At 50.7% G+C, this 19806-nt stretch overlaps 55 pseudogenes; all 55 read right to left on the reverse strand.

Annotated features, from left to right (window-relative positions):
* Window positions 1-86: 86 nt before the first annotated feature.
* LOC143979632 (5S ribosomal RNA) lies at window positions 87-205 on the reverse strand (annotated as a pseudogene).
* Window positions 206-312: 107 nt separating this feature from the next.
* LOC143978710 (5S ribosomal RNA) lies at window positions 313-431 on the reverse strand (annotated as a pseudogene).
* Window positions 432-540: 109 nt separating this feature from the next.
* Window positions 541-659, reverse strand: LOC143979588 (5S ribosomal RNA; annotated as a pseudogene).
* Window positions 660-768: 109 nt separating this feature from the next.
* LOC143979123 (5S ribosomal RNA) lies at window positions 769-887 on the reverse strand (annotated as a pseudogene).
* Window positions 888-1439: 552 nt separating this feature from the next.
* On the reverse strand, window positions 1440-1558 carry LOC143979264 (5S ribosomal RNA; annotated as a pseudogene).
* Window positions 1559-1665: 107 nt separating this feature from the next.
* LOC143979300 (5S ribosomal RNA) lies at window positions 1666-1784 on the reverse strand (annotated as a pseudogene).
* A 355-nt stretch (window positions 1785-2139) lies between these two features.
* On the reverse strand, window positions 2140-2258 carry LOC143979838 (5S ribosomal RNA; annotated as a pseudogene).
* A 108-nt stretch (window positions 2259-2366) lies between these two features.
* Window positions 2367-2485, reverse strand: LOC143979690 (5S ribosomal RNA; annotated as a pseudogene).
* A 108-nt stretch (window positions 2486-2593) lies between these two features.
* Window positions 2594-2712, reverse strand: LOC143979403 (5S ribosomal RNA; annotated as a pseudogene).
* A 108-nt stretch (window positions 2713-2820) lies between these two features.
* LOC143979590 (5S ribosomal RNA) lies at window positions 2821-2939 on the reverse strand (annotated as a pseudogene).
* Window positions 2940-3048: 109 nt separating this feature from the next.
* Window positions 3049-3167, reverse strand: LOC143979124 (5S ribosomal RNA; annotated as a pseudogene).
* Window positions 3168-3719: 552 nt separating this feature from the next.
* LOC143979265 (5S ribosomal RNA) lies at window positions 3720-3838 on the reverse strand (annotated as a pseudogene).
* A 107-nt stretch (window positions 3839-3945) lies between these two features.
* LOC143979301 (5S ribosomal RNA) lies at window positions 3946-4064 on the reverse strand (annotated as a pseudogene).
* A 355-nt stretch (window positions 4065-4419) lies between these two features.
* On the reverse strand, window positions 4420-4538 carry LOC143979839 (5S ribosomal RNA; annotated as a pseudogene).
* A 108-nt stretch (window positions 4539-4646) lies between these two features.
* LOC143979691 (5S ribosomal RNA) lies at window positions 4647-4765 on the reverse strand (annotated as a pseudogene).
* A 108-nt stretch (window positions 4766-4873) lies between these two features.
* LOC143979012 (5S ribosomal RNA) lies at window positions 4874-4992 on the reverse strand (annotated as a pseudogene).
* Window positions 4993-5100: 108 nt separating this feature from the next.
* Window positions 5101-5219, reverse strand: LOC143979679 (5S ribosomal RNA; annotated as a pseudogene).
* A 107-nt stretch (window positions 5220-5326) lies between these two features.
* On the reverse strand, window positions 5327-5445 carry LOC143978335 (5S ribosomal RNA; annotated as a pseudogene).
* A 108-nt stretch (window positions 5446-5553) lies between these two features.
* On the reverse strand, window positions 5554-5673 carry LOC143979846 (5S ribosomal RNA; annotated as a pseudogene).
* Window positions 5674-5996: 323 nt separating this feature from the next.
* Window positions 5997-6114, reverse strand: LOC143979639 (5S ribosomal RNA; annotated as a pseudogene).
* A 344-nt stretch (window positions 6115-6458) lies between these two features.
* Window positions 6459-6577, reverse strand: LOC143979720 (5S ribosomal RNA; annotated as a pseudogene).
* Window positions 6578-6684: 107 nt separating this feature from the next.
* Window positions 6685-6803, reverse strand: LOC143979559 (5S ribosomal RNA; annotated as a pseudogene).
* Window positions 6804-6911: 108 nt separating this feature from the next.
* On the reverse strand, window positions 6912-7030 carry LOC143978920 (5S ribosomal RNA; annotated as a pseudogene).
* Window positions 7031-7139: 109 nt separating this feature from the next.
* On the reverse strand, window positions 7140-7258 carry LOC143979707 (5S ribosomal RNA; annotated as a pseudogene).
* Window positions 7259-7367: 109 nt separating this feature from the next.
* Window positions 7368-7486, reverse strand: LOC143979275 (5S ribosomal RNA; annotated as a pseudogene).
* A 552-nt stretch (window positions 7487-8038) lies between these two features.
* LOC143979439 (5S ribosomal RNA) lies at window positions 8039-8157 on the reverse strand (annotated as a pseudogene).
* A 107-nt stretch (window positions 8158-8264) lies between these two features.
* LOC143978260 (5S ribosomal RNA) lies at window positions 8265-8383 on the reverse strand (annotated as a pseudogene).
* Window positions 8384-9161: 778 nt separating this feature from the next.
* On the reverse strand, window positions 9162-9280 carry LOC143978238 (5S ribosomal RNA; annotated as a pseudogene).
* A 108-nt stretch (window positions 9281-9388) lies between these two features.
* Window positions 9389-9507, reverse strand: LOC143979692 (5S ribosomal RNA; annotated as a pseudogene).
* A 108-nt stretch (window positions 9508-9615) lies between these two features.
* LOC143979528 (5S ribosomal RNA) lies at window positions 9616-9734 on the reverse strand (annotated as a pseudogene).
* Window positions 9735-9842: 108 nt separating this feature from the next.
* Window positions 9843-9961, reverse strand: LOC143978953 (5S ribosomal RNA; annotated as a pseudogene).
* Window positions 9962-10295: 334 nt separating this feature from the next.
* Window positions 10296-10414, reverse strand: LOC143979149 (5S ribosomal RNA; annotated as a pseudogene).
* Window positions 10415-10521: 107 nt separating this feature from the next.
* On the reverse strand, window positions 10522-10640 carry LOC143979470 (5S ribosomal RNA; annotated as a pseudogene).
* A 552-nt stretch (window positions 10641-11192) lies between these two features.
* LOC143978724 (5S ribosomal RNA) lies at window positions 11193-11311 on the reverse strand (annotated as a pseudogene).
* Window positions 11312-11645: 334 nt separating this feature from the next.
* On the reverse strand, window positions 11646-11774 carry LOC143979875 (5S ribosomal RNA; annotated as a pseudogene).
* Window positions 11775-11882: 108 nt separating this feature from the next.
* LOC143979797 (5S ribosomal RNA) lies at window positions 11883-12001 on the reverse strand (annotated as a pseudogene).
* Window positions 12002-12108: 107 nt separating this feature from the next.
* On the reverse strand, window positions 12109-12227 carry LOC143979047 (5S ribosomal RNA; annotated as a pseudogene).
* Window positions 12228-12336: 109 nt separating this feature from the next.
* LOC143979543 (5S ribosomal RNA) lies at window positions 12337-12455 on the reverse strand (annotated as a pseudogene).
* A 107-nt stretch (window positions 12456-12562) lies between these two features.
* On the reverse strand, window positions 12563-12681 carry LOC143979250 (5S ribosomal RNA; annotated as a pseudogene).
* Window positions 12682-13234: 553 nt separating this feature from the next.
* LOC143978947 (5S ribosomal RNA) lies at window positions 13235-13353 on the reverse strand (annotated as a pseudogene).
* A 108-nt stretch (window positions 13354-13461) lies between these two features.
* LOC143979547 (5S ribosomal RNA) lies at window positions 13462-13580 on the reverse strand (annotated as a pseudogene).
* A 107-nt stretch (window positions 13581-13687) lies between these two features.
* LOC143979724 (5S ribosomal RNA) lies at window positions 13688-13796 on the reverse strand (annotated as a pseudogene).
* Window positions 13797-13904: 108 nt separating this feature from the next.
* On the reverse strand, window positions 13905-14023 carry LOC143979745 (5S ribosomal RNA; annotated as a pseudogene).
* Window positions 14024-14131: 108 nt separating this feature from the next.
* LOC143978770 (5S ribosomal RNA) lies at window positions 14132-14250 on the reverse strand (annotated as a pseudogene).
* A 108-nt stretch (window positions 14251-14358) lies between these two features.
* On the reverse strand, window positions 14359-14477 carry LOC143979863 (5S ribosomal RNA; annotated as a pseudogene).
* A 336-nt stretch (window positions 14478-14813) lies between these two features.
* On the reverse strand, window positions 14814-14932 carry LOC143979227 (5S ribosomal RNA; annotated as a pseudogene).
* Window positions 14933-15040: 108 nt separating this feature from the next.
* On the reverse strand, window positions 15041-15159 carry LOC143979091 (5S ribosomal RNA; annotated as a pseudogene).
* A 551-nt stretch (window positions 15160-15710) lies between these two features.
* LOC143978944 (5S ribosomal RNA) lies at window positions 15711-15829 on the reverse strand (annotated as a pseudogene).
* A 108-nt stretch (window positions 15830-15937) lies between these two features.
* Window positions 15938-16055, reverse strand: LOC143979680 (5S ribosomal RNA; annotated as a pseudogene).
* A 105-nt stretch (window positions 16056-16160) lies between these two features.
* On the reverse strand, window positions 16161-16279 carry LOC143979120 (5S ribosomal RNA; annotated as a pseudogene).
* Window positions 16280-16387: 108 nt separating this feature from the next.
* Window positions 16388-16506, reverse strand: LOC143979614 (5S ribosomal RNA; annotated as a pseudogene).
* A 108-nt stretch (window positions 16507-16614) lies between these two features.
* Window positions 16615-16733, reverse strand: LOC143979351 (5S ribosomal RNA; annotated as a pseudogene).
* Window positions 16734-16844: 111 nt separating this feature from the next.
* Window positions 16845-16963, reverse strand: LOC143979637 (5S ribosomal RNA; annotated as a pseudogene).
* Window positions 16964-17072: 109 nt separating this feature from the next.
* LOC143979511 (5S ribosomal RNA) lies at window positions 17073-17191 on the reverse strand (annotated as a pseudogene).
* Window positions 17192-17744: 553 nt separating this feature from the next.
* LOC143979820 (5S ribosomal RNA) lies at window positions 17745-17865 on the reverse strand (annotated as a pseudogene).
* Between the last annotated feature and the right edge of the window lie 1941 nt (window positions 17866-19806).

Raw genomic sequence — 19806 nt, forward strand, 5'->3', positions numbered from 1 at the left:
CCCTCCTGACAAAGGCCAAGATGGTCACCCGGCAAACAAGCAGAAAAATAAAACAGGTCGTCGAAGCCAACAACGTATTTAAGAAAAGTCTACGGCACCTGGATTTCCCAGGCGGTCTCCCATCCAGGTACTAACCACGAGCGACCCTGCTTAGCATCCGAGATAAGATGAGATTGGGTGCATTCAGGGTGATGTGGCCGTAGGGGATCTTGCTGGCCACTTTCAACCCTCCTGACAAAGGCCAAGATGGTCACCCGGCAAACAAGCAGAAAAATAAAACAGGTCGTCGAAGCCAACAACGTATTTAAGAAAAGTCTACGGCACCTGGTACTCCCAGGTGGTCTCCCATCCAGGTACTAACCAGGCCCGACCCTGCTTAGCATCTGAGATCAGACAAGATCGGGCGCATTCAGGGTGATGTGGTCATAGGCGATCTTGCTGGCCACTTTCAACCCTCTTGACAAGCGCCAAGATGATCACCTTGGCAAACAAGCAGAAAGATAAAACAGGTCGACGACGACAACAACATTTTTAACAAAAAGCCTATGGCACCTGGCATTCCCAGGCGGTCTCCCATTCAGGTACCAACTAGGCCTGACTCTGCTTAGCATCTGAGTTCAGACGAGATCGGGCACATTCAGGGTGATGTGGCCATAGGTGATCTGGCTAGCCACTCTCAACCCTGTTGACAAACGCCAAGATGGTCAACTCGGCAAACAAGTAGAAAAATAAAACAGGTCGTCGACGACAACAACATATTTTAAAAAAAGCCTACGGCACCTAGTATTCCCAGGCAGTTTTCCATCCAAGTACTAACCAGGCCCGACCCTGCTTAGCATCTCAGATCAGACGAGATGGGGCGTATTCAGGGTGATGTGGTCGTAGGCGGTCTTGCTAGCCACACTCAATCCTCTTGACAAACGCCAAGATGGTCACCCCGGCAAACAAGCAGAAAAATAAAATAGGTCGTCGAAGCCAACAACGTATTTAAGAAAAGCCTACGGCACCTGGTATTCCGAGGCGGTCTCCTATCCAGGTACTAACCAGGCCCGACCCTGCTTGGACATCCGAGATCAGGCGAGATTTGCCGTATTCAGGGTGATGTGGCCATAGGCGCTCTTAATGGCCACTTTCAACCCTCTTGACAAATGCCAAGATGGTCACCCCGGCAAACAAGCAGAAAAATAAAACAGGTCATCGAAGCCAACAACGTATTTAATAAAAGCTTACAGTACCTGGTATTCCCAGGTGGTCTCCCATCCAGGTACTAACCAGGCATGACCCTGCATAGCATCCCAGATCAGGCGTATTTAGGGTGATGAAGCCATAGGCAATCTTGCTGGCCACTTTCAACTTCTTGACAAACGCCAAGATGGTCACCCCGGCAAACAAGCAGAAAAATAAAACAGGTTGTCGAGGCCAACAACGTATTTAAGAAAAGCCTATAGCACCTGGTATTCTCAGGCAGTCTCCCATCCAGGTACTAACCAGGCCAGACCCTGCTTAGCATCCGAGATAAGACGAGATCGGGTGTATTCAGGATGATGTGGCCATAGGCAATCTTGCTGGCCACTTTCAACCTCTTGACAAATGCCAAGATGGTCACCCCGGCAAACAAGCAGAAAAATAAAACAGGTCGTCAAAGCCAACAACGTATTTAAGAATAGCCTACTGCACCTGATATCCCCAGGCGGTCTCCCATCCAGGTACTAACCAGGCCCGACCCTGCTTAGCATTCGAGATCAGACGAGATCGTGCGCACTCAGGGTGATGTGGTCATAGGCGATCTTGCTGGCCACTTTCAAACCTCTTGACAAACGCCAAGATGGTAACCCAGGCAAACAAGCAGAAAAATAAAACAGGTCGTCGAAGCCAACAACGTATTTAAGAATAGCCTACTGCACCTGATATCCCCAGGCGGTCTCCCATCCAGGTACTAACCAGGGCCAACCCTGCTTAGCATCCGAGATCAGATGAGATCAGATGAGATCAGATGAGATCGGGCGCATTTAGAGTAATGCGGCTGTAGGCGATCTTGCTGGCCACTTTCAACCCTCCTGACAAACGCCAAGATGGTCATCCCGGCAAACAAGCAGAAAAATAAAACAGGTCGTCGAAGCTAACAACGTATTTAAGAAAAGCTTACGGCACCTGGATCTCCCAGGCGGTCTCTCATCCAGGTATTAACCAGGAGCGACCCTGCTTAGCATCCGAGATAAGATGAGATTGGGCGCATTCAGGGTGATGTGGCCATAGGCGATCTTGCTGGCCACTTTCAACCCTCATGACAAATTCCAAAATGGTCACCCCGGCAAACAAGCAGAAAAATAAAACAGGTCATCGAAGCCAACAACGTATTTAAGAAAAGCCTACGGCACCTGGTATTCCCAAGCGGTGTGCCATGCAGGTACTAACCAGGCACGACCCTGCTTAGCATCTGAGATCAGACAAGATAGGGCGCATTCAGGGTGATGTGGTCGTAGGCGATCTTGCTGGCCACTTTCAACCCTCTTGACAAACGCCAAGATGGTCACCCCGGCAAACAAGCAGAAAAATAAAACAGGTCGTTGAAGCCAACAACGTATTTTAGAAAAGCCTACGGCACCTGGTATTCCCAGGCGGTCTCCCATCCAGGTACTAACCAGGTCCGACCCTGCTTGGCATCCGAGATCAGACGAGATGGTGCACACTCAGGGTGATGTGGTCGTAGGCGATCTTGCTGGCCACTTTCAACCCTCCTGACAAAGGCCAAGATGGTCACCCGGCAAACAAGCAGAAAAATAAAACAGGTCGTCGAAGCCAACAACGTATTTAAGAAAAAGCCTATGGCACCTGGCATTCCCAGGCGGTCTCCCATTCAGGTACCAACTAGGCCTGACTCTGCTTAGCATCTGAGTTCAGACGAGATCGGGCACATTCAGGGTGATGTGGCCATAGGTGATCTGGCTAGCCACTCTCAACCCTGTTGACAAACGCCAAGATGGTCAACTCGGCAAACAAGTAGAAAAATAAAACAGGTCGTCGACGACAACAACATATTTTAAAAAAAGCCTACGGCACCTAGTATTCCCAGGCAGTTTTCCATCCAAGTACTAACCAGGCCCGACCCTGCTTAGCATCTCAGATCAGACGAGATGGGGCGTATTCAGGGTGATGTGGTCGTAGGCGGTCTTGCTAGCCACACTCAATCCTCTTGACAAACGCCAAGATGGTCACCCCGGCAAACAAGCAGAAAAATAAAACAGGTCGTCGAAGCCAACAACGTATTTAAGAAAAGCCTACGGCACCTGGTATTCCGAGGCGGTCTCCTATCCAGGTACTAACCAGGCCCGACCCTGCTTGGACATCCGAGATCAGGCGAGATTTGCCGTATTCAGGGTGATGTGGCCATAGGCGCTCTTAATGGCCACTTTCAACCCTCTTGACAAATGCCAAGATGGTCACCCCGGCAAACAAGCAGAAAAATAAAACAGGTCATCGAAGCCAACAACGTATTTAATAAAAGCTTACAGTACCTGGTATTCCCAGGTGGTCTCCCATCCAGGTACTAACCAGGCATGACCCTGCATAGCATCCCAGATCAGGCGTATTTAGGGTGATGAAGCCATAGGCAATCTTGCTGGCCACTTTCAACTTCTTGACAAACGCCAAGATGGTCACCCCGGCAAACAAGCAGAAAAATAAAACAGGTTGTCGAGGCCAACAACGTATTTAAGAAAAGCCTATAGCACCTGGTATTCTCAGGCAGTCTCCCATCCAGGTACTAACCAGGCCAGACCCTGCTTAGCATCCGAGATAAGACGAGATCGGGTGTATTCAGGATGATGTGGCCATAGGCAATCTTGCTGGCCACTTTCAACTTCTTGACAAATGCCAAGATGGTCACCCCGGCAAACAAGCAGAAAAATAAAACAGGTCGTCAAAGCCAACAACGTATTTAAGAATAGCCTACTGCACCTGATATCCCCAGGCGGTCTCCCATCCAGGTACTAACCAGGCCCGACCCTGCTTAGCATTCGAGATCAGACGAGATCGTGCGCACTCAGGGTGATGTGGTCATAGGCGATCTTGCTGGCCACTTTCAAACCTCTTGACAAACGCCAAGATGGTAACCCAGGCAAACAAGCAGAAAAATAAAACAGGTCGTCGAAGCCAACAACGCATTTAAGAATAGCCTACTGCACCTGATATCCCCAGGCGGTCTCCCATCCAGGTACTAACCAGGGCCAACCCTGCTTAGCATCCGAGATCAGATGAGATCAGATGAGATCAGATGAGATCGGGCGCATTTAGAGTAATGCGGCTGTAGGCGATCTTGCTGGCCACTTTCAACCCTCCTGACAAACGCCAAGATGGTCATCCCGGCAAACAAGCAGAAAAATAAAACAGGTCGTCGAAGCTAACAACGTATTTAAGAAAAGCTTACGGCACCTGGATCTCCCAGGCGGTCTCTCATCCAGGTATTAACCAGGAGCGACCCTGCTTAGCATCCGAGATAAGATGAGATTGGGCGCATTCAGGGTGATGTGGCCATAGGCGATCTTGCTGGCCACTTTCAACCCTCATGACAAATTCCAAAATGGTCACCCCGGCAAACAAGCAGAAAAATAAAACAGGTCATCGAAGCCAACAACGTATTTAAGAAAAGCCTACGGCACCTGGTATTCCCAAGCGGTGTGCCATGCAGGTACTAACCAGGCACGACCCTGCTTAGCATCTGAGATCAGACAAGATAGGGCGCATTCAGGGTGATGTGGTCGTAGGCGATCTTGCTGGCCACTTTCAACCCTCTTGACAAACGCCAAGATGGTCACCCCGGCAAACAAGCAGAAAAATAAAACAGGTCGTTGAAGCCAACAACGTATTTTAGAAAAGCCTACGGCACCTGGTATTCCCAGGTGGTCTCCCATCCAGATCCTAACCAGGCCCGACCCTGCTTAGCATCCGAGATCAGATGAGATTAGGCACATTCAGGGTGATGTGGCCATAGGCAAACTTGTTGGCCACTTTCAACCCTCTTGACAAACTCCAAAATGGTCACCCCGGCAAACAAGGAGAAAAATAAAACAGGTCGTCGAAGCCAACAACGTATTTAAGAAAAGTCTACGGCACCTGGTATTCCCAGGCGGTCTCCCATCCAGGTACTAACCAGGCCTGACCCTGCTTGGCATCCGAGACCAGACGAGATGGTGCGCACTCAGGGTGATGTGGTCGTAGGCGATCTTGCTGGCCACTTTCAACCCTCCTGACAAAGGCCAAGATGGTCACCCGGCAAACAAGCAGAAAAATAAAACAGGTCGTCGAAGCCAACAACGTATTTAAGAAAAGTCTACGGCACCTGGATTTCCCAGGCGGTCTCCCATCCAGGTACTAACCAGGAGCGACCCTGCTTAGCATCCAAGATCAGACGAGATCGGGCGCATTCAGAGTGATGTGGCCGTAGGCGATCTTGCTGGCCACTTTCAACCCTCTTTACAGACGCCAAGATGGTCACCCCGGCAAACAAGCAGAAAAATAAAATGGGTCGTCGAAGCCAACAACGTATTTAAGAAAAGCCTACGGCACCTGGTATTCCGAGGCGGTCTCCTATCCAGGTACTAACCAGGCCCGACCCTGCTTGGACATCGGAGATCAGGCGAGATTTGCCGTATTCAGGGTGATGTGGCCATAGGCGCTCTTGCTGGCCATTTTCAACCCTCTTGACAAATGCCAAGATGGTCACCCCGGCAAACAAGCAGAAAAATAAAACAGGTCGTCGAAGCCAACAACGTATTTAATAAAAGCTTACAGTACCTGGTATTCCCAGGCGGTCTCCCATCCAGGTACTAACCAGGCACGACCCTGCATAGCATCCCAGATCAGGCGTATTCAGGGTGATGAAGCCATAGGCAATCTTGCTGGCCACTTTCAACTTCTTGACAAACGCCAAGATGGTCACCCCGGGAAACAAGCAGAAAAATAAAACAGGTTGTCGAAGCCAACAACGTATTTAAGAAAGCCTACGGCACCTGCTATTCCTAGGCGGTCTCCCATCCAGGTACTAACAAGGCCAACCCTGCTTAGCACTTGAGATCAGGCGAGATCGGGCGCATTCAGGGTGATGTAGCCGTAGGCAATCTTGCTGGCCACTTTCAAACCTCTTGACAAACGCCAAGATGGTCACCCAGGCAAACAAGCAGAAAAATAAAACAGGTCGTCGAAGCCAACAACGTATTTAAGAATAGCCTACGGCACCTGATATCCCCAGGCGGTCTCCAATCCAGGTACTAACCAGGGCCAACCCTGCTTAGCATCGAGATCAGATGAGATCAGATGAGATCGGGCGCATTTAGAGTAATGCGGCTGTAGGCGATCTTGCTGGCCACTTTCAACCCTCCTGACAAACGCCAAGATGGTCACCCCGGCAAACAAGCAGAAAAATAAAACAGGTCGTCGAAGCTAACAACGTATTTAAGAAAAGCTTACGGCACCTGGATCTCCCAGGCGGTATCCCATCCAGGTACTAACCAGGAGCGACCCTGCTTAGCATCCGAGATAAGATGAGATTGGGCGCATTCAGGGTGATGTGGCCGCAGGGGATCTTGCTGGCCACTTTCAACCCTCCTGACAAAGGCCAAGATGGTCACCCGGCAAACAAGCAGAAAAATAAAACAGGTCGTCAAAGCCAACAACGTATTTAAGAAAAGTCTACGGTACCTGGTACTCCCAGGTGGTCTCCCATCCAGGTACAAACCAGGCCTGACCCTGCTTAGCATCTGAGATCAGACAAGATCGGGCGCATTCAGGGTGATGTGGTCATAGGCGATCTTGCTGGCCACTTTCAACCCTCTTTACAAACGCCAAGATGGTCACCCCGGCAAACAAGCAGAAAAATAAAACAGGTCGTCGAAGCCAACAACGTATTTAAGAAAAGCTTACGGCACCTCGAATTCCCAGGCGGTCTCCCATCCAGGTACTAACCAGGAGCGGCCCTGCTTAGCATCCGAGATCAGATGAGATCGGGCGCATTCAGAGTGATGTGGCCGTAGGTGATCTTGCTGGCCACTTTCAACCCTCTTGACAAACGCCAAGATGATCACCTTGGCAAACAAGCAGAAAGATAAAACAGGTCGACGACGACAACAACATTTTTAACAAAAAGCCTATGGCACCTGGCATTCCCAGGCGGTCTCCCATTCAGGTACCAACTAGGCCTGACTCTGCTTAGCATCTGAGTTCAGACGAAATCGGGCACATTCAGGGTGATGTGGCCATAGGTGATCTGGCTAGCCACTCTCAACCCTGTTGACAAACGCCAAGATGGTCAACTCGGTAAACAAGTAGAAAAATAAAACAGGTCGTCGACGACAACAACATATTTTAAAAAAAGCCTACGGCACCTAGTATTCCCAGGCAGTTTTCCATCCAGGTACTAACCAGGCCCGACCCTGCTTAGCATCCCAGATCAGACGAGATCGGGCGTATTCAGGGTGATTTGGTCGTAGGCGGTCTTGCTAGCCACACTCAATCCTCTTGACAAACGCCAAGATGGTCACCCCGGCAAACAAGCAGAAAAATAAAATAGGTCGTCGAAGCCAACAACGTATTTAAGAAAAGCCTACGGCACCTGGTATTCCGAGGCGGTCTCCTATCCAGGTACTAACCAGGCCCGACCCTGCTTGGACATCCGAGATCAAGCGAGATTTGCCGTATTCAGGGTGATGTGGCCATAGGCGCTCTTGCTAGCCACTTTCAACCCTCTTGACAAATGCCAAGATGGTCACCCCGGCAAACAAGCAGAAAAATAAAACAGGTCATCGAAGCCAACAACCTATTTAATAAAAGCTTACAGTACCTGGTATTCCCAGGCGGTCTCCCATCCAGGTACTAACCAGGCACGACCCTGCATAGCATCCCAGATCGGGCGTATTCAGGGTGATGAAGCCATAGGCAATCTTGCTGGCCACTTTCAACTTCTTGACAAACGCCAAGATGGTCACCCCGGCAAACAAGCAGAAAAATAAAACAGGTTGTCGAAGCCAACAACGTATTTAAGAAAAGCCTATGGCACCTGGTATTCTCAGGCAGTCTCCCATCCAGGTACTAACCAGGCCAGACCCTGCTTAGCATCCGAGATAAGACGAGATCGGGTGTATTCAGGATGATGCGGCCATAGGCAATCTTGCTGGCCACTTTCAACCTCTTGACAAATGCCAAGATGGTCAACCCGGCAAACAAGCAGAAAAATAAAACAGGTCGTCAAAGCCAACAACGTATTTAAGAAAAGCCTACGGCACCTGCTATTCCCAGGCGGTCTCCCATCCAGGTACTAACCAGGCCCGACCCTGCTTAGCATCCGAGATCAGACGAGATCGTGCGCACTCAGGGTGATGTGGTCATAGGCGATCTTGCTGGCCACTTTCAACCCTCCTGACAAAAGCCAAGATGGTCACCCCGGCAAACAAGCAGAAAAATAAAACAGGTTGTCGAAGCCAACAACGTATTTAAGAAAAGCCTATGGCAGCTGGTATTCTCAGGCAGTCTCCCATCCAGGTACTAACCAGGCCAGACCGTGCTTAGCATCCGAGATAAGACGAGATCGTGCGCACTCAGGGTGATGTGGTCATAGGCGATCTTGCTGGCCACTTTCAACCCTCCTGACAAAAGCCAAGATGGTCACCCCGGCAAACAAGCAGAAAAATAAAACAGGTTGTCGAAGCCAACAACGTATTTAAGAAAAGTCTACGACACCTGATATACCCAGACGGTCTCCCATCCAGGTACTAACAAGGCCAACCCTGCTTAGCACTTGAGATCAGGCGAGAACGGGCGCATTCAGGGTGATGTAGCCGTAGGCAATCTTGCTGGCCACTTTCAAACCTCTTGACAAACGCCAAGATGGTCACCCAGGCAAACAAGCAGAAAAATAAAACAGGTCGTCGAAGCCAACAACGTATTTAAGAAAAGCTTACGGCACCTGGATCTCCCAGGCGGTCTCCCATCCAGGTACTAACCAGACCCGACCCTGCTTAGCATCCAAGATCAGGCACATTCAGGGTGATGTGGCCATAGGTGATCTTGGGGGACACTTTCAACCCTCTTGACAAACGCCAAGATGGTCAACCCGGCAAGCAAGCAGAAAAATAAAACAGGTCGTTGAAGCCAACAACGTATTTTAGAAAAGCCTACGACACCTGGTATTCCCAGGAGGTCTCCCATTCAGGTACTAACCAGGCTTAACCCTACTTAGCATCCAAGATCAGATGAGATCGGGCGCATTTAGAGTAATGCGGCTGTAGGCGATCTTGCTGGCCACTTTCAACCCTCCTGACAAACGCCAATATGGTCACCCCGGCAAACAAGCAGAAAAATAAAACAGGTCGTCGAAGTCAACAACGTATTTAAGAAAAGCCTACGGCACCTGGTATTCCCAAGCGGTGTGCCATGCAGGTACTAACCAGGCACGACCCTGCTTAGCATCTGAGATCAGACAAGATAGGGCGCATTCAGGGTGATGTGGTCGTAGGCGATCTTGCTGGCCACTTTCAACCCACTTGACAAACGCCAAGATGGTCACCCCGGCAAACAAGCAGAAAAATAAAACAGGTCGTTGAAGCCAACAACGTATTTTAGGAAAGCCTACGGCACCTGGTATTCCCAGGTGGTCTCCCATCCAGATCCCAACCAGGCCCGACCCTGATTAGCATCCGAGATCAGACAAGATTGGGCGCATTCAGGGTGATGTGGCCATAGGCAATCTTGCTGGCCACTTTCAACCCTCTTGACAAACTCCAAAATGGTCACCCCGGCAAACAAGCAGAAAAATAAAACAGGTCGTCGAAGCCATCAACGTATTTAAGAAAAGTCTACGGCACCTGGTACTCCCAGGTGGTCTCCCAACCAGGTACTAACCAGGCCCGACCCTGCTTAGCATCTGAGATCAGACAAGATCGGGCGCATTCAGGGTGATGTGGTCATAGGCGATCTTGCTAGCCACTTTCAACCCTCTTGACAAACGCCAAGATGGTCAACCCGGCAAACAAGCAGAAAAATAAAACAGGTCGTCGAAGCCAACAATGTATTTTAGAAATGTCTACGACACCTGATATTCCCAGATGGTCTCCCATCCAGGTACTAACCAGGCCAAACCTGCTTAGCACTTGAGATCACATGAGATCGGGCGCATTCAGGGTGATGTGGCCATATGCAATCTTGCTGGCCACTTTCAAACCTCTTGACAAACGCCAAGATGGTCACCCCGGCAAACAAGCAGAAAAATAAAACAGGTCGTCGAAGCCAACAACATATTTAAGAAAAGCCTATGGCACCTGGTATTCCCAGGCGGTCTCCCATCCAGGTACTAACCAGGCCCGACCCTGCTTGGCATCCGAGATCAGACGAGATGGTGCGCACTCAGGGTGATGTGGTCATAGGCGATCTTGCTGGCCACTTTCAACCCTCCTGACAAAGGCCAAGATGGTCACCCGGCAGACAAGCAGAAAAATAAAACAGGTCGTCGAAGCCAACGACGTATTTAAGAAAAGTCTACGGCACCTGGATTTCCCAGGCGGTCTCCCATCCAGGTACTAACCAGGAGTGACCCTGCTTAGCATCCAAGATCAGACAAGATCGGGCGCATTCAGAGTGATGTGGCCATAGGCAATCTTGCTGGCCACTTCCAACCCTCTTTACAAACGCCAAGATGGTCACCCCGGCAAAAGAACAGAAAAATAAAATAGGTCGTCGAAGCCAACAACGTATTTAAGAAAAGCCTACGGCACCTGGTATTCCGAGGCGGTCTCCTATCCAGGTACTAACCAGGTCCGTCCCTGCTTGGACATCCGAGATCAGGCGAGATTTGCCGTATTCAGGGTGATGTGGCCATAGGCGCTCTTGCTGGCCATTTTTAACCCTCTTGACAAATGCCAAGATGGTCACCCCGGCAAACAAGCAGAAAAAGAAAACAGGTCGTCGAAGCCAACAACGTATTTAATAAAAGCTTACAGTACCTGGTATTCCCAGGCGGTCTCCTATCCAGGTACTAACCAGGCACGACCCTGCATAGCATCCCAGATCGGGCGTATTCAGGGTGATGAAGCCATAGGCAATCTTGCTGGCCACTTTCAACCTCTTGACAAATGCCAAGATGGTCACCCCGGCAAACAAGCAGAAAAATAAAACAGGTCGTCAAAGCCAACAACGTATTTAAGAAAAGCCTACGGCACCTGCTATTCCCAGGCGGTCTCCCATCCAGGTACTAACCAGGCCCGACCCTGCTTAGCATCCGAGATCAGACGAGATCGTGCGCACTCAGGGTGATGTGGTCATAGGTGATCTTGCTGGCCACTTTCAACCCTCCTGACAAAAGCCAAGATGGTCACCCCGGCAAACAAGCAGAAAAATAAAACAGGTTGTCGAAGCCAACAACGTATTTAAGAAAAGTCTACGACACCTGATATACCCAGACGGTCTCCCATCCAGGTACTAACAAGGCCAACCCTGCTTAGCACTTGAGATCAGGCGAGATCGGGCGCATTCAGGGTGATGTAGCCGAAGGCAATCTTGCTGGCCACTTTCAAACCTCTTGACAAACGCCAAGATGGTCACCCAGGCAAACAAGCAGAAAAATAAAACAGGTCGTCGAAGCCAACAACGTATTTAAGAATAGCCTACGGCACCTGTTATCCCCAGGCGGTCTCCCATCCAGGTACTAACCAGGGCCAACCCTGCTTAGCATCCGAGATCAGATGAGATCAGATGAGATCGGGCGCATTTAGAGTAATGCGGCTGTAGGCGATCTTGCTGGCCACTTTCAACCCTCCTGACAAACGCCAAGATGGTCACCCCGGCAAACAAGCAGAAAAATAAAACAGGTCGTCGAAGCTAACAACGTATTTAAGAAAAGCTTACGGCACCTGGATCTCCCAGGCGGTATCCCATCCAGGTACTAACCAGGAGCGACCCTGTTTAGCATCCGAGATAAGATGAGATTGGGCGCATTCAGGGTGATGTGGCCGCAGGGGATCTTGCTGACCACTTTCAACCCTCCTGACAAAGGCCAAGATGGTCACCCGGCAAACAAGCAGAAAAATAAAACAGGTCGTCGAAGCCAACAACGTATTTAAGAAAAGTCTACGGCACCTGGTACTCCCAGGTGGTCTCCCATCCAGGTACAAACCAGGCCCGACCCTGCTTAGCATCTGAGATCAGACAAGATCGGGCGCATTCAGGGTGATGTGGTCATAGGCGATCTTGCTGGCCACTTTCAACCCTCTTGACAAACGCCAAGATGATCACCTTGGCAAACAAGCAGAAAGATAAAACAGGTCGACGACGACAACAACATTTTTAACAAAAAGCCTATGGCACCTGGCATTCCCAGGCGGTCTCCCATTCAGGTACCAACTAGGCCTGACTCTGCTTAGCATCTGAGTTCAGATGAGATCGGGCACATTCAGGGTGATGTGGCCATAGGTGATCTGGTTAGCCACTCTCAACCCTGTTGACAAACGCCAAGATGGTCAACTCGGTAAACAAGTAGAAAAATAAAACAGGTCGTCGACGACAACATATTTAAAAAAAAAGCCTACGGCACCTAGTATTCCCAGGCAGTTTTCCATCCAGGTACTAACCAGGCCCGACCCTGCTTAGCATCCCAGATCAGACGAGATCGGGCGTATTCAGGGTGATGTGGTCGTAGGCGGTCTTGCTAGCCACACTCAATCCTCTTGACAAACGCCAAGATGGTCACCCCGGCAAACAAGCAGAAAAATAAAATAGGTCGTCGAAGCCAACAACGTATTTAAGAAAAGCCTACGGCACCTGGTATTCCGAGGCGGTCTCCTATCCAGGTACTAACCAGGCCCGACCCTGCTTGGACATCCGAGATCAGGCGAGATTTGCCGTATTCAGGGTGATGTGGCCATAGGCGCTCTTGCTGGCCACTTTCAACCCTCTTGACAAATGCCAAGATGGTCACCCCGGCAAACAAGCAGAAAAATAAAACAGGTCATCGAAGCCAACAACCTATTTAATAAAAGCTTACAGTACCTGGTATTCCCAGGCGGTCTCCCATCCAGGTACTAACCAGGCACGACCCTGCATAGCATCCCAGATCGGGCGTATTCAGGGTGATGTGGCCATAGGCGCTCTTGCTGGCCACTTTCAACCCTCTTGACAAATGCCAAGATGGTCACCCCGGCAAACAAGCAGAAAAATAAAACAGGTCGTCAAAGCCAACAATGTATTTAAGAAAAGCCTACGGCACCTGCTATTCCCAGGCGGTCTCCCATCCAGGTACTAACCAGGCCCGACCCTGCTTAGCACTTGAGATCAGGCGAGATCGGGCGCATTCAGGGTGATGTAGCCGTAGGCAATCTTGCTGGCCACTTTCAAACCTCTTGACAAACGCCAAGATGGTCACCCAGGCAAACAAGCAGAAAAATAAAACAGGTCGTCGAAGCTAACAACGTATTTAAGAAAAGCTTACGGCACCTGGATCTCCCAGGTGGTCTCCCATCCAGGTACTAACCAGGAGCGACCCTGCTTAGCATCCGAGATAAGATGAGATTGGGCGCATTCAGGGTGATGTGGCCGTAGGGGATCTTGCTAGCCACTTTCAACCCTCTTGACAAAAGCCAAGATGGTCACCCGGCAAACAAGCAGAAAAATAAAACAGGTCATCGAAGCCAACAACGTATTTAAGAAAAGCATATGGCACCTGGTATTCCCAGGCGGTCTCCCATCCAGGTACTAACCAGACCCGACCCTGCTTAGCATCCGAGATCAGGCACATTCAGGGTGATGTGGCCATAGGTGATCTTGGGGGACACTTTCAACCCTCTTGACAAACGCCAAGATGGTCAATCCGGCAAACAAGCAGAAAAATAAAACAGGTCGTCGAAGCCAACAACGTATTTAAGAAAAGCCTACGGCACCTGGTATTCCCAAGCGGTGTGCCATGCAGGTACTAACCAGGCACGACCCTGCTTAGCATCTGAGATCAGACAAGATAGGGCGCCTTCAGGGTGATGTGGTCGTAGGCGATCTTGCTGGCCACTTTCAACCCTCTTGACAAACGCCAAGATGGTCACTCCGGCAAACAAGCAGAAAAATAAAACAGGTCGTTGAAGCCAAAAACGTATTTTAGAAAAGCCTACGGCACCTGGTATTCCCAGGAGGTCTCCCATTCAGGTACTAACCAGGCTTGACCCTGCTTAGCATCCAAGATCAGATGAGATGGTGTGCACTCAGGGTGATGTGGTCGTAGGCGATCTTGCTGGCCACTTTCAACCCTCCTGACAAAAGCCAATATGGTCACCCCGGCAAACAAGCAGAAAAATAAAACAGGTTGTCGAAGCCAACAACGTATTTAAGAAAAGCTTACGGCACCTGGATCTCCCAGGCGGTCTAACATCCAGGTACTAACCAGTAGCGACCCTGCTTAGAATCCGAGATCAGACGAGATCAGGCGCATTCAGGGTGATGTGGCCGTAGGCAATCTTGCTGGCCACTTTCAACCCTCTTGACAAACGCCAAGATGATCACCTTGGCAAACAAGCAGAAAGATAAAACAGGTCGACGACGACAACAACATTTTTAAAAAAAAGCCTATGGCACCTGCCATTCCCAGGCGGTCTCCCATTCAGGTCCCAACCAGGCCTGACTCTGCTTAACATCCGAGTTCAGACGAGATCGGGCGCATTGAGGGTGATGTGGCTATAGGTGATCTGGCTAGCCACTCTCAACCCTGTTGACAAACGCCAGGATGGTCAACTCGGCAAACAAGCAGAAAAATAAAACAGGTCGTCGAAGCCAACAACGTATTTAAGAAAAGCCTACGGCACCTAATATTCCCAGGCAGTTTCCCATCCAGGTACTAACCAGGCCCGACCTTGCTTAGCATCCGAGATCAGACAAGATCGGGCGCATTCAGGGTGATGTGGTCATAGGCGGTCTTGCTAGCCACACTCAACCCTCTTGACAAACGCCAAGATGGTCACCCCGGCAAACAAGCAGAAAAATAAAACAGGTCGTCGAAGCCAACAACGTATTTAAGAAAAGCCTACGGCACTTGGTATTCCCAGGCGGTCTCCCATCCAGGTACTAACCAGGCCCGACCCTGCTTAGCATCCCAGATCAGACGAGATCGAGCGTATTCAGGGTGATGTGGCCGTAAATGATCTTGCTCACCACTTTCAACCCTCTTGACAAACGCCAAGATGGTCACCCCGGCAAACAAGCAGAAAAATAAAACAGGTCGTCGAAGCCAACAACGTATTTAAGAAAAGCTTACAGCACCTGGTATTCCCAGGCGGTCTCCCATCCAGGTACTAACCAGGCATGACCCTGCATAGCATCCCAGATCGGGTGTATTCAGGGTGATGAATCCATAGGCAATCTTGCTGGCCACTTTCAACTTCTTGAAAAAAACGCCAAGATGATCACCCCGGCAAACAAGCAGAAAAATAAAACAGGTCGTCGAAGCCTCAACATATTTAAGAAAAGCCTACGGCACCTGGTATTTCCAGGCATTCTCCCATCCAGGTACTAACCAGGCATGACCCTGCTTAGCATCCGAAATCTGATGAGATCGGACGTATTCGGGGCGATGAGGATGTAGGCAATCTTGCTGGCCACTTTCAACTTCTTGACAAACGCCAAGATGGTCACCCCGGCAAACAAGCAGAAAAATAAAACAGGTCGTCAAAGCCAGCAACGTATTTAAGAAAAGCCTACGGCACCTGGTATTCCCAGGTGGTCTCCCATCCAGATCCTAACCAGGCCCGACCCTGCTTAGCATCCGAGATCAGACGAGATTGGGCGCATTCAGGGTGATGTGGCCATAGGTGACCTTGTGGGCCACTTTCAACCCTCTTGACAAACGCCAAGATGGTCAACCCGGCAAACAAGCAGAAAAATAAAACAGGTCGTCGAAGCCAACAACGTATTTAAGAAAAGCCTACGACACCTGATATTCCCAGACGGTCTCCCATCCAGGTACTAACCAGGTCAACCCTGCTTAGCACTTGAGAACAGACGAGATCGGGCGCATTCAGGGTGATGTGGCCATAGGTGAGATTGTGGGCCACTTTCAACCCTCTTGACAAACACCAAGATGGTCAACCCAGCAAACAAGCAGAAAAATAAAACAGGTCGTCCAAGCCAACGTATTTAAGAAAAGCCTACGGCACCTGGTATTCCCAGGCGGTGTCCCATGCAGGTACTAACCAGGCCCAACCCTGCTTAGCATCTGAGATCAGACAAGATCGAGCGCATTCAGGGTAATGTGGTCGTAGGCGTTCTTGCTGGCCACTTTCAACCCTCTTGACAAACGCCAAGATGGTCACCCCGGCAAACATGCAGAAAAATAAAACAGGTCGTCAAAGCCAACAACGTATTTAAGAAAATCTTACGGCACCTGGATCTCCCAGGCAGTTTCCCATCCAGGTACTAACCAGGAGCGACCCTGCTTAGCATCCGAGATCAGACGTGATCGGGCGCATTCAGGGTGATGTGGCCAGAGGCGATCTTGCTGGCCAGTTTCAACCCTCTTGACAAACTCCAAGATGGTCACCCCGGCAAACAAGCAGAAAAATAAAACAGGTCGTCAAAGCCAACAACGTATTTAAGAAAATCTTACGGCACCTGGATCTCCCAGGCAGTTTCCCATCCAGGTACTAACCAGGAGCGACCCTGCTTAGCATCCGAGATCAGACGTGATCGGGCGCATTCAGGGTGATGTGGCCATAGGCGATCTTGCTGGCCCCTTTCAACCCTCTTGACAAACGCCAAGATGATCACCTTGGCAAACAAGCAGAAAGATAAAACAGGTCGACGACGACAACAACATTTAAAAAAAAAAAAGCCTATGGCACCTGGCATTCCCAGGCGGTCTCCCATTCAGGTACAAACCAGTCCTGACTCTGCTTAGCATCCAAGTTCAGAGGAGATCGGGCGCATTCAGGGTGATGTGGCCATAGGTGATCTGGCTAGCCACTCTCAACCCTGTTGACAAACGCCAAGATGGTCAACTCGGCAAACAAGCAGAAGAATAAAATAGGTCGTCGACGACAACAACATATTTAAAAAAAAGCCTACGGCACCTAGTATTCCCAGGCAGTTTCCCATCCAGGTACTAACCAGGCCCGACCCTGCTTAGCATCCGAGATCAGACAAGATCAGGCGCATTCAGGATGATGTGTTCATAGGCGGTCTTGCTAGCCACACTCAACCCTCTTGACAAACGCCAAGATGGTCACCCCGGCAAACAAGCAGAAAAATAAAACAGGTCGTCAAAGCCAACAACGTATTTAAGAAAAGCCTACGGCACTTGGTATACCGAGGCGGTCTCCCATCCAGGTACTAACCAGGCCCGACCCTGGTTGGACGTCCGAGATCAGGCGAGATTTGCCGTATTCAGGGTGATGTGGCCATAGGCGCTCTTGCTGGCCACTTTCAACCCTCTTGACAAACGCCAAGATGGTCACCCCGGCAAACAAGCAGAAAAATAAAACAGGTCGTCGAAGCCAACAACGTATTTAAGAAAAGCTTACAGCACCTGGTATTGCCAGGCGGTCTCCCATCCAGGTACTAACCAGGCCCGACCCTGCTTAGCATCCCAGATCGGGCGTATTCAGGGTGATTTGGCCATAGGCAATCTTGCTGGCCACTTTCAACTTCTTGGCAAAAACGCCAAGATGGTCACCCCGGCAAACAAGCAGAAAAATACAACAGGTCGTTGAAGCCTCAACGTATTTAAGAAAAGCCTACAGCACCTGTTTCCCATCCAGGCGGTTTCCCATCCAGGTACTAACCAGGCCCGACCCTGCTTAGCATCTGAAATCTGATGAGATCGGACGTATTCAGGGTGATGAGGCTGTAGGCAATCTTGCTGGCCACTTTCAACCCTCTTGACAAACTCCAAGATGGTCATCCCGGCAAACAAGCAGAAAAATAAAACAGGTCGTCGAACCCAACAACGTATTTATGAAAAGCCTATGGCACCTGGTATTCTAAGGCAGTCTCCCATCCAGGTACTAACAAGGCCAGACCCTGACCCTACTTTTGAAATGAACGGACTCGCCCACACACGCGGAGGAAAGTCCGCTCATTTCTCCAGGTAGGCGGGGCCCGTGAAGGAGACGTCGCTGGCCCTACCACCTGGTATGGACTTAAAGGGGAACCCCAACTCCGGAAAAATCGGTGTGGGGGTTCCATCAGACCCTTGTCCGAGCACGCTACCCGGCCGGCCAGGAAAGGGGGGGACGAGCGAGCGGCCCTCCTGAGCCGTACCAGGCCGCGTGCCCTCAACATGGTGGGTGCCTTGGGGAAGGGGGGCCGCGCGCCCCCCCACCCCAAAGCACCTTGTCCCCATGTTGATGAGGAAAAGGGCCTCTTCCCGACAACCCCGGCTGTTGGTTGTTGGGGTCTGCAGGCGGGGGGCTTATCGGAATGCGGGAGCCCCCTTTAATAAGGGGGTCCCCGCATACCGGCCCCCCACCCTATGTGAATGAGTATGGGGTACAATGTACCCCTACTCATTCACCTGTGAAAAAAAGTACAAAAAAAACACAACACAGGGTAAAAATAGTTTATTGCACAGCTCCGGGGGTCTTCCATCTTCGGGGGTCTTCTCGCCGGACTCCTCTTTGGTTCTTCTGCCGGGCCACAGCGCCTTCTTATAGCTCTTTTACAGGCGGTGGCCCGGTCTTCTGTCGCCGCCTTCAGTTCTTCTCTTCAGATGTTGACTCGTCACTCCCTCCGCTCACAATGACGGGGACCGGGAGCGGGGCGACTTATATAGGGACATCACCGGATGATGTCCCCGCCTATTATGATGTCACAGTCCCAGCATCCTCTGGGACTGTGACATCATAATGGGAGGGGACATCACCCGGTGATGTCCCTATATAAGTCGCCGCGCATCGCGCCGGAGCCATTGTGAGCGAAGCATGCGACAAGTCAACATCTGAAGAGAAGAACAGAAGAACAGAAGAACAGAAGGCGGCGGCGACAGAAGACCGGGCCACCGCCTGTATTATAGCTATAAGAAGGCACGGTGGCCCGGCAGAAGAACTGAAGAGGGGGACAAGACCCCAGAAGAGGGGGACAAGACCCCCGAAGTCGGAAGAAGAGGTCGACGGCGAGGACGAAAGCCGGTCTCCTCCGCTAGCAAAAGAGCTAGCAGAAGATAGCGGAGGAGTCCGGCGAGAAGACCCCCGAAGACGGAAGACCCCCGGAGCTGTGCAATAAACAATTTTTACCCTGTGTTGTGTTTTTTTTTGTACTTTTTTTCACAGGTGAATGGGTAGGGGTACATTGTACCCCATACGCATTCACATAGGGTGGGGGGCCAGTATCCGGGGGCCCCTTATTAAAGGGGGCTCCTGGATTCCGATAAGCCCCCCGCCCGCAGACCCCGACAACCAACGGCCAGGGTTGTTGGGAAGAGGCCCTTGTCCTCATCAACATGGGGACAAGGTGTTTTGGGGTGGGGGGGCCGCACGGCGCCGATTTTTTCGGCGTTGGGGTTCCCCTTTAAGTCCATACCAGGTGGCGGGGCCAGCGACGTCTCCTTCACGGGCCCCGCCTACCTGGAGACCCGCTCGAAATGAGCGGACTTTTCTCCGGCGGGAAAAGTCTGTTCATTTCAAAAGTACAGTGGACTGGCATACACACGGCCGGATTGTCCGCCGATATGCGAGTCCGGCGGGAAGATTGGAGTGCAAAACTACTTTCTAAGTCCGCCGTACTTTCGGGTCAAAAAAGTATGCCGGAGGCTACACACGGGGGGATTGTCCAGCGGACTTGAGTTTGCCGGACTTT

This window comes from Lithobates pipiens, unplaced genomic scaffold (assembly GCF_037356315.1).
Source record: "Lithobates pipiens isolate NorthernLeopardFrog02 unplaced genomic scaffold, aLitPip1_a1.2 Scaffold_13, whole genome shotgun sequence".
In the NCBI taxonomy this organism is placed as follows: Eukaryota; Metazoa; Chordata; class Amphibia; order Anura; family Ranidae; genus Lithobates; species Lithobates pipiens.